We start from the raw sequence: 11,897 nt of genomic DNA on the forward strand, positions 1-11,897 counted from the left end.
CCCACAAACACTTATCCAACTTAAACTATTGAGCTAAACTTTGACCAAACAGAACCTAATTTGAAATGCACTGTAACTGATCAGAATAGTATAAGTCTTCATATAAAATGCGTAACTGAAGTAAAACAGTTATCCGGTCCTAATCAAAATTTCCACTTACCTTCCGTGTTTACAATATTGTTGCAGATTTATCGAAAGCACAACAGCAATCAGGCACCGGTTAAGCTAGATTTCTGTTTCGTTAACACAGTATTTCAATAAAAATCAAACAGCTTAATCATTTACTACATTAATGTGTGACTCTTGGAATTGGAGTGGTCTTTATCTCAGCTCTGAGCTATGTAACTAGCTGACATTAATCATTCCTAGCTGCGCAGTGATGCAGTAGTACCTGAAACTTCTTCTATTTAAAAATAATAACATTGTTCAAAATTTATATCCTTCTCGCCTACCAATATATACATCACATTCATCCTTGCTGTCTCTTACAACAAATCTTTCTTCATCAAACACATACCATCACAAATCAACACAGTACTATTGAATATGACCATGACATACCACACTTCAACTAATATCCTACCAGACCTCGCAGAGGCAAAGGCTGTGCCATGACAAGGGCAAAGATTGTGTAACAGTAACGTAACTTGCTCTGTCTCTGACGTGCACATCGATAACATACAGGAACCAAAAGGACATGACCACTTTACAGTATTTCAGTTAAGATAATTATACGCTAGGCTATGTACAATTTATACAGAAACCAGATGGCAGTCATAAGAGTCGAGGGGCATGAAAGGGAAGCAGTGGTTGGGAAAGGAGTGAGACAGGGTTGTAGCCTCGCCCCGATGTTATTCAATCTGTATATTGAGCAAGCAGTAAAGGAAACAAAAGAAAAATTCGGAGTAGGTATTAAAATTCATGGAGAAGAAGTAAAAACTTTTAGGTTCGCCGATGACATTGTAATTCTGTCAGAGACAGCAAAGGACTTGGAAGAGCAGTTGAATAGAATGGATAGCGTCTTTAAAGGAGGTTATAAGATGAACATCAACAAAAGCAAAACGAGGATAATGGAATGTAGTCAAATTAAATCGGGTGATGCTGAGGGAATTAGAGTAGGAAATGAGACACTTAAAGCAGTAAAGGAGATTTGCTATTTGGGAAGTAAAATAACTGATGATGGTCGAAGTAGAGAGGATATAAACTGTAGACTGGCAATAGTAGGGAAAGCGTTTCTGAAGAAGAGAAATTTGTTAACATCGAGTATAGATTTATTTATCAGGAAGTCGTTTCTGAAAGTATTTGTATGGAGTGTAGCCATGTATGGAAGTGAAACATGGACGATAACTAGTTTGGACAAGAAGAGAATAGAAGCTTTCGGAATGTGGTGCTACAGAAGAATGCAGAAGATAAGGTGGATAGATCACGTAATTAATGAGGAGGCATTGAATAGGACTGGGGAGGAGAGAAGTTTGTGGCACAACTTGACTAGAAGAATGGATCGGTTGGTAGGACATGTTTTGAGGTATCAAGGGATCTCAAATTTAACATTGGAAGGCAGCGTGGAGGGTAAAAATCGTAGAGGGAGACCAAGAGATGAATACACTAAGCAGATTCAGAAGGATGTAGGTTGCAGTAGGTACTGTGAGATGAAGAAGCTTGCACAGGACACAGTAGCATGGAGAGCTGCATCAAACCAGTCTCAGGACTGAAGACCACAACAACAACAACATTTATACGCTTTCAAAAGGCAGTTAACAGCATTAGGTTACGTGGCAGTTTATCCTGTGTCTGGAAGCTATAACCCCTATTGAACTAATTAGGTGTGTAAAATATAGTGCTGATGAAATATCTGAAGTGGCAAAACTTTTACAGTCTTTTCTGGATTTCAGTTATTTCAAATTTCATAACGAAGTACACTGGTGTGTAAATATTAAGGACGAATATCATTTTTGCATGATGTGTTAAGGCCAAGTAACGTAGCTTGATGAAACTTGGACGGTGCATGGAAATAACAGCTGCAGTATTGGACAGAAGATAACTGAAAGAAACGCACAATGCGACGAATACAAATGAAGCTTTTATTCAAACACAATAAGTAAGAACAGCTACAGTATTGTACAGAAGGTAACTGAAAGAAACACACAATGCTACTAATACAAAGGAAGCTTTTATTCAAACACAATAAGAGCACCTAAGTGACTGGTTTATGATGGTCTCCCGAAGATTACAAAAAAAGGCGGGACTGCATCCTAACAGAGGGTGTGATGTAGTAAATCATTACGACTCAACACCAAAAACCTAATTATATTGCAGAATGTTTACCTCTTGCACTTATTCTAATCTGTATTGGAATTTAGTGTTTCCAACGTTTCAATGTGGAAACAATGTACAGCTCACTCTTGTTCTTCCTTTACCCGCGAAGATACTGTATATTTTGTTAGCGTCATTTTGCGATGAAATAATAATGAGATGCCAAAAATGCACTATGTTTTCTTTATTAGAGGCATATTTAGAACCCCACCTTACTAATCAAGTGTCTTTTATGTTTTTTAAGCCTGTTAATTTGGTTTTGTGTGGTCAGTTTGGATAAGCGACGATTGTGTGCCACAAGCACACTATCGTTCCAAATTTCAACGTGTGTCACTCGACCCGCAGTTTGTAATTTTAGCGGAGTCTCCTATCATAATTCCTATTTTCATGCAAAACTAACTTTTTGCTTAAATTGTAACAGCTGTATGGCATCACCAAGATTACTGTTTACCAACTACCTCTGGCTGTGATAACTGCGACTTGCTGCCGAAAAAAGTTATTTTACGGCACTATACATAAACTTGTTTGTCATATCATTGCGTTTAGATGCAAACTATTCTTCTTTTCTTATCGGCTATGTGATGTGTCCTTCCCTTGTCAGAAATTTAATTTTCAAGCGTTTAACCTTTAAATCAGGTATTGTCACATAGAAGAGGAATGAATACAATATACTAGCGACTCATTTACAGAACGAGTATTTAATGTACGTTTGTGTATGACATTCTATTGTCATTACGTTATTATAAATTGTTTAGTCATATACCACGAAAATAACGAACAATGGGCATAAATTGGAACCATTATACAATTGTGGGAATGAATTAATGTAACGAGGACTACAAATTATTTACAGCTACAGACAAATTTTATAAGAATTGTAGATAACCGTCTGCATTATGACATAATTCAAAAGCTAAGGGCAACATTGTTTGTTCTGGTTTTCCTATTTGTTTACTACACAACTCTAATCGTACACTGTCTAGTTTAATTCGGTATTTGATTGTTTTAAATTTTTTGTAGTAATTAGTTTTAACAATAACGAAGTTGGTTTGCACAAGAGGGCATATTTTACATCGTGTATCCGAAGCATGGCGCATCGTTGTTTCAGAGCATTAATGTTGTCTTTCTGGAAAGTTCATTTCAGCAATACTGTTATCTGCTAATTGCTTTCAAATTTGAAATAAGTAATTTTATGCATGTAAATTAAGTCGGGTTATGTTACGGTAAAATAAGGAAAGACATTCAAAGCAAACTAAAATGCATGATGAGATAGAAACGAAAGCCGACGATAGCAAGTGAAACCAATATGAAACTGCCTGAAGTAAAGATTTATCGGAGTGGCAGGGTAATGTCATGTGACCAACTAGTAGTCTGTAACAGAAGCTGTTTCTTGCTAAGCAGACGGTTAATGACACTCCTCCCTCTATTGTCAAGATGAATAGTGACGATAATACTCCCACATCATGGAAATAAAATAAATCGTGCAGGCTTGTCACCTAACCATTTATTTTATCAGGTGGGGGCAGCCCTTCTTGGGTGTCGACTTTATTACGTGAATGCTTATTCAAAAACAAACAATTTCACTTGAATATTTCTTCCATAAGGGACCGCATTATGAGGATTTCCGAATGTAGGTCAGCACAACCACAACAGTTTCTCCGTTAGTCACTTGTTTACTATGCCACAATGCGTTTCGATGGTTCACACCGTCATCTTAAAGTGGAGAATTGTTTATTTTAAATGGCTGGCGATGGTGAGGAGTACAAATGTCTTTTCACAGTCGCAGACCATGGGTAGTGTAGGTTATTTTGCGTCCTTTGAGTGAAGGTAGAATTATAAAAAGTCTACATCGTCTTGTAAGACTTATTATAACACTACTGTATGCTACTGCTATACCATAACCTTAAAGTAGGAGGCAGGTCGTGAAATAAAACTATTTGAACAGTAAAAGGAATATTTTACCTATCTACACTGTTCAAAGAACAAGGGAAAACGGTCACCAGCCTAATTAGGCAAGAGGATGGTTGACATCCCTGTTCAAGAAATTAAGTATGAGTAACCTTAACGGACAAACACAACCTATATCTTGGCACATGCGAGTGCAACGAACTCTGACACCTGCATATATTCACGGGTAAGATTGGAAGCTAACAGAGCAGAACAAACTATTTGCATAAATATAAAAGATAACGAAACACACTATTACTTTCAGGGCTTATTCAAACTAAATGGTCTTTATAACATTACTACTAATATTCACTGCAGAATCATTAATTGGACATAGGTTCAGTATTATTGTTCAAATATTTTCCTAGCTGACATAAAATTATAAATGTAGTTCACTGCAAAATTATGAACTGGTCACAGGTTAAATATATCTCAACTAAATATTATTCTATTTAGAATTAAAGTTTAATGAAATTCACTAACAGGTTACTTCTGACTGACTTTTGAATAAAGAAATTATTGTTTTCATAAATAGTGGTAAAGGATAGATTGTGGATCTTATTACACTATTAATATGCACATTCAATACTCAAAAGAAACAAGTGCTTAGCAAGCATGCAACTTTCCACAATTGCAATTCACGATTTTACTGAGACACAATGTTGACAAATTTACAAGAAACTGACTCACCTTTTAAAATTTACTACAGGCAGCACTATGATCATTAACCAAGCAAAAATTTTTAAGCCTCAGTTTTAAGAACTTTTAATCTTTAAAAGAAACGGCAAATTGTCTTTATTACCACAGCTTCTATTTTCAAGTAAATGATTAAATAGGTGTCTTTGAAACTTCACAAAACTACATTTACTGCCTTCCACAATTTCACTAAATCCACAGTAAATCTGAATATTCCCCTTCTTAACAAAGATCAAACAACATTATGTAATTAACTGTTTGACTTTGAGGCTTTCTTTTTTTTCTCAAACTAGGACACTCGGCAATTACAGTTCAATGGAGAGGAACCTGAGAGGTGTTGTGATAATGAAACAATCAAGGTAGGTACATACATTCAGTTACAAGTAATCTTATATTTGTGCACACTGAAACATCCAATAAGCTAATCCTTCAATGTACATTATTATAGTATTCCGTTACAGTGATTGCGCTATGTGGTGGCAACTGCATGTTGGTAGGTGGATTTGTAGGTAGAATTGCTGCTCTCTGTCTCTTCTTCGTGGCGATGATAGATACCAATTCCAGAATAGTTCCACCTATTTATCCATCCGAGGCATTGGTAAGAGGCAGGAAAAGCCTCTCTCAGAATCAGCACAATATACAACTTTTACATGAGCAGTGCACTGTTTGGTAGCTCGTCACCGACTGACTCTTGTTTCCGCCTTTTCTACCTATCCGACCACAACTTGCCTGCGCTACACAGTTCCGTTCCCAAGGCGAACCACTACACATTTTTCATTCAAACTAACTAAGAATCATAAGTGACGGTCAGCAGTTTCCATAACAGAGAACAAACATCTTAAATAAGACAGAACCTTTGCACATATTGACATTTCTAAAAAATTGTTTAAACAAATTCCAAATATATACAGTATCTTTTGTCTCCCTCCAACTGGGACAAAGAATTTAAATGACAGATACACTACATTGCATAGAATCAAATCATGACATCAAAGTTTTTACAAAGAAAGGAGTATACAATTTTGTGTCATCCATTCAATCAAACACATTTACAGAAGCTCAACGATGTAACATTAAATAAAACAAAAGGCAAAATAAATCAGTAGGGTATTAGAGCTATGGTGTTACAGTATGTCTCTCCACTGCACATTACATTTACACCACCCACGTAAATAAACAATTCTCCACCTGAAGATGACGCTGTGAACCATCAAAACGCTTAGTGGCAAAATAAAAAAAGTGACTGATGCAGAAATTGTTTTATTTGTAAACAATTTCAGGTGTTCGCAACCAGTATGACTAACAATAGCGACACGACTTAGCCCTCTGCGTTGCATTTGCGATTTTATCGTTATCACAGAGTAAAACACTGGCGACTGGCGCATTGATCCTATGGCACAGCCAAAGACTCGTCTGTTACGCGGTCCTCTTGGCAATGTGTGCATTTTGTACAAAAATAAATTATTCCAGGATCTCCATATTGATTATTTATTTAAGATAGAGGTACACGTGTACTAACGAAAATACAAAAGTTTAAGCTAAATTGTACTAAATGCTTTCTCTGACAATTACTTTGAACAGTTAGTTCATGAGCCCATACGAATTGTAAATGGTTGCGAAAACATGCTTGACCTCTTAGCCAGAAATAATCCTGATCTAATACAAAGCATCATGACGGATGCAGGGATTAGCGAACACAAGGTCATTGTAGCGAGGCTCAAAACCATATCGACGAAAACCACTCAAAATAAACGCAAAATTATCTATTTAAAACAGCAGATAGAAATTCGCTTGATGCCTTCTTAAGAGAGACTCTCCATTCCTTCCAAGCTAATTATGTAAGCGTAGATCAGATATGGCTCAAATTCAAAGATACAGCAATAAATAAAATTTCTACAGCAGTAAGTAGATTCATAACACATAAGTTAAAAAAGAGACGGGACTGATCCACAAGGTACACGAAACACGTCAGAACACTGTTGCAGAAGGAAAGAAAGAAGCATACCAAATTCAGAAGAACGCAAAGTCCCCAATACTGGCTAAGTTTCACGGAAGCTCGAAATTTAGTGCGGACGTCAATGCGAGATGCTTTTAATAGTTTCCATAATGAAACATTGTCTATAAATAGTGTAGAAAACCCAAAGAGATTCTGGTCGTATATAAAGCACGCCAGTGGCAAAAAACAGTCAATATCGTCACTGTGCAATGGTGATGGAAATGTTACCGATCATGAGGCCATTAAAGCGGAGTCATAGTTTTCAGTAATTCCTTCACGGAAGAAGACGAAGTAAATATTCCAGGATTCGTAACCAGAACAGCTGTTAGCACGAGTGACATAAAAGTAGATATCTTCAGTGTTGCGAAACACCTCAGATCACTTAAGAAAGGCAAGTCTTCCGGTCCGGATGGTATACCAGTCAGGTTCCTTTCAGAATATGCAGACAAAATAGCGCCTTTCTTAGCAATCATATACAACCGCTAACTTGACGGAAGGTCTGTTCCTAAAGGCTGGAAAATAGCACAGGTCACACCAACATTCAAGAAGGGGAATAGGAGTAACTCATTGAATTACAGACCCATATCAGAGACCTCAATTTGCAGTAGGATTTTGGAGCATATACTGTACTCGAACATTATGAATCACCTTGAAGAAAATGACTTATTGATATATAACTACACGGACTCAGAAAATATCTATTTACGAAATTTCAATCACCAACTTTCTCTTCCGAATGCGAAAATATTTTGTTGATACCCACCAACGTAGGGAGAAATGATCATCATAATAAAATAAAAGAAATCAGAGCTCGAATGGAAATATTTAGGTGTTCCTTTTTCCTACGCGCCATTCGAGAGTCGAATAGTAAAGAAGTAGTACGAAAATGGGTCGATGAACCCTCTGCCAGTTACTTAAGTGTGAATTGCAGAGTAACAGTGTAGATTTAGGTGCAGATGTAGAACACTTCGTGTTATGTTTCATTCATGTCAACTTGTGAATGAAAAGATTAGATGAGTTCTAATTTACGTTTCGTAAGGATTGTCCAACAATTTTTATCAGTTTTCTACTACATTTCTGGATGGGCTCATCAGTTATCGTCAGAATAATTAGATGCGAGAGAGTTTATGTTAATTTCTCAACATCATACTGAGAAGTAGGCTCAGTCTGCCAAGTTGTTTGTAAATTTGATCATTATTGTACTCACTGAAACAACATCAAATACCTTCTCAGTCCGTGAACTTCCGTTTCATACCCTGATCTAGGTCCTTCACTGGCTTCAAGAGGTGTATTTCAGAATTTGTTATTTGTTATTGTTAGAACAATGACAACTCTAAAATAGTCGAGTAGTTTGTTTGCAGTTGACGTTTAAAGAATCAGAGTCGTGAAAAAATGGAAGTTTCGCGTTGGATGATTTTTCTTACGATTTTCGTAAAGGCCTGCATCAATATAAAAGTCAGGAATCACTTCCGTTCAACTTTGGTAGTTTGTTACCTTCATGAAAAAGTGTTTGATATTGGTTTGCAGAATTTCGTCGTGCTCGTGTTTTCGTCAGCGATGAATTTCATGAAGTTCGACCAACCTCTGTTGCTGTCCCAAAAAAAAAAAAAAAAAAAAAAAAAAAAAAAAAAAAAAAAAAAAAAAAAAAAAAAAAACAATTTGATGTTCTGCATGAAATTTAGAAAGACGTCTATTATAAAACGTCTTCTGAAGTGCTGAATGTCCATTTTATGGTTTTGATGTGTCATGACGGATAGATTATATATCCGGTTAGCTTAGTGTCTGTTTTATGATTGATGGGTCACGTATCCAGATACTCTACATAATATGAAGATGCCGCAAAAGGGTGAAACATAGTATTGAATTGACATCAAATAATTTCGCAACAGAGCCTGTTGCTGTTCTGAAACTCTTCCAAATCGTTATTCTGTATAGATATTAGTTGCTGGCGAGCTGCAGAGATACACTACGGATACGTTTCACCTGTTAACGAATGCCACAGCCTTTGGTTGCGCTGCGAAGATATATTTACACTCTGTACTTTGGAAGAGTAGCAGCCTGACCAAACCAGCGTCAGTAAGGCAGAGTGTGAGCATAGCACGGAAATAGACGGCCAGACAAAGCACAATCGTGTTGCCACTGCCGTTAGTACGAAGGCGCTACTTGCTCTGTTTTAAAAACTTTTATGTCCATTTCAATAGCCGTCTACTATGCTGTAACGTGCAGTACTTCAGGGAGATAAGGTCGCATGCATGTGCCCATCAGCTTAATACTGTGATTCGGAAAGACGAAGGTTCAATTGCACAGCGGGCCCTCTGGATTTAGGTTTTCCATGATATCTCTCAAACGCTGCAGGCAAATACAAGGATGAAAGTGCACGGCTCATTTCCTTCCGCAATCCGAACTTATTCCCCGTATCTAATAACCTCATTTTCGACAGCACTAATGTTCCTTCCTTCCTTGGCATTTCATTCGCAGAATTTTCAGCTTTAGACATGCAGCGCCCTTGTGACCACGATTAAATCTATTTTCCGAAGCAACTGGCTTTGTTCCGTTTTCAAGGGTCAATATCGCACCATCCATGAAATTGTTCCATGGTGTTCTTTTTAGTCCCACTTACTAATTTATAGAAATATAAGATTATATGTGTCTCTTCTTTTGTTTAACTCAAATGCTTACAATTGATGGAAATGTTCTTCATGCGGTCCGTCAGAGGCAAATGTAATCTCTCTATTGTGATTTCTCATCTGTGTTTCGAATAACAATAATAATTCAGAATGAGATTTTCACTCTGCAGCGGAGTGTGTGCTGATATGAAACTTCCTGGCAGATTAAAACTCTGTGCCTGACGGTGACTCGAACTCGGGACCTTTGCCTTTCGCAGGCAAGTGCTCTACCAACCGAGGTACCCAGGCACGACTCACGCCCCCTCCTCACACCTTTACTTCTGTCATTACCTTGTCTCCTACCTTCCAGCAAACAGTTTTCATCTGCCAGGAAGTTTCATATCAGCGCACACTTCGCTGCAGAGTGAAAATCTCATTCTGGAAACATCCCCAAGGCTGTGGCTAAGCCATGTCTCCACAATATCCTTTCTTTCAGGAGTGCTAGTTCTGAAAGTTTTGCAAGAGAGCTTCTGTAAAGTATGGAAGGTAGGAGACGAGGTAATGGCAGAAGTAAAGGTGTGAGGACGGGGCGTGAGTCGTGACTGGGTAGCTCAGTTGTCGGAACGGTAGCTCAACGTGTTACTCCGGCACGGTAGCTCAGTCTGAGCGAAGGAATGATCAACCGGATGTCTTGTCACGTCCACCCAGACCAAACGCAACGAACAGTACAGAATAAAATGACAAAAAAAGCGTGTTCGGTCAGAGAGCCGGCTGGCCTCTGTAATAAAAAAGGTGAGTGGAAGGATCAGCCACCGAGCTTGAACGGATGTCATGTCACGTGACGTCCGAAAAATAAAACGTTGATAGAGCACTTTCCCGCGAAAGGGAAAGGTCCCGAGTTCGAGTTTCAGTCCGGCACACAGTTTTTATCTGCCAGGAAGTTTCTACAATAATAATAATATATTGCTATACATTTCTCTGAAAAGGTGTTTTCTTCGGATGCTGATATGTCCTCATGTGCTCTTACTTAAGTCCGTAGCTGCTGCGAGCGCCGGCCGCGGTGGTCTCGCGGTTCTAGGCGCGCAGTCCGGAACCGTGCCACTGCTACGGTCGCAGGTTCGAATGCTGCCTCGGGCATGGATGTGTGTGATGTCCTTAGGTTAGTTAGGTTTAAGTAGTTCTAAGTTCTAGGGGACTGATGACCACAGCAGTTGAGTCCCATAATGCTCAGAGCCATTTGAACCATTTGCTGCGAGCGGAATTCACTTGACACGTTTTCAGTTAGGCAGCCAACTGCGGAAGTATTTTTAAATTTTTTCCATATACTTTACAGCAAATATAAGATATATTTATGTTACGGAGAGCTTCTGGAGATGCTGAATTTGTTAATTGGAAGTAGGTGCTGGACCATAAGTAGTGAGATTGTACGACTGCTTTTCACGTATCCTTTTTATAAAAAAAGGCTGTATGCGAGGGCGTGCTGAAATGTAATGCCTCGTAGGTTTTTATGTGAAAACTCTTAAAGGTATTGAAATAAAACGAGCCTTATTAAAATTCTCCTTCTTTATTTTTCATACCTACAAATTTCTTTCTGAACACAGTCATCCTGGTGAAGAACGCGTTTCTTGCAGCTAGGGCCGGTTTGTTGATACAGTAAGTGTAGAATGTGTGACTTTCTTGACGGAGCCGCAGCCTCACATGTTCTTGAATCGCTTCGTCTCTAACAAAGTGAAGTGGTCGTAGATGTTCTTTAAATTTTGGAAACATGTGAAAATCGGACGAGGTCGAGTTCGAACTATATGGCGAATTATCGAGGATCGTGAGTCCAAGGCGTAAAATAGTTGGAGATGACTCAGCGCTCGTGTGTGGTCTGGCATTGTCATGCTTCATGTGTGGACGAACTCTTCAAATTCGTGCTCTCATTTTATCTGGAAGTCTTGCACTCCCTTGAAGTTTTTATGGGGATGCCTTCAGACATAAGTTCCGAATGCGCCCTGCACCTTGTACATCCCAGAACCTTGTCTGATTTTGTCTTCTGTTGGCATGGTCATCAAAATCTTTGGAGTCTGTGATTCTTTGTAGCGGAACTCTGTTGAACCTCTCTAGTTAATGGGGTCAAAGTGGTGAACCAAACTTTCATCCCCCATTTCACTGCTAATGTCAATACAATCATCACAATACATACCTTTCGTTCTTCCGTGGATTTCAAGAGAGGCACAATTTCTGAGATTAGGAACTCGATTTCAACACGCCGCTTCTCACACGCCGATAGTTACGCTAAACATAGTTACGTTACCGACAGCAATATTACATGTTACAATTCGGAGACCTCTAGCGGC

This window comes from Schistocerca gregaria, chromosome 8, assembly GCF_023897955.1.
Source record: "Schistocerca gregaria isolate iqSchGreg1 chromosome 8, iqSchGreg1.2, whole genome shotgun sequence".
NCBI classification, from domain to species: Eukaryota; Metazoa; Arthropoda; class Insecta; order Orthoptera; family Acrididae; genus Schistocerca; species Schistocerca gregaria.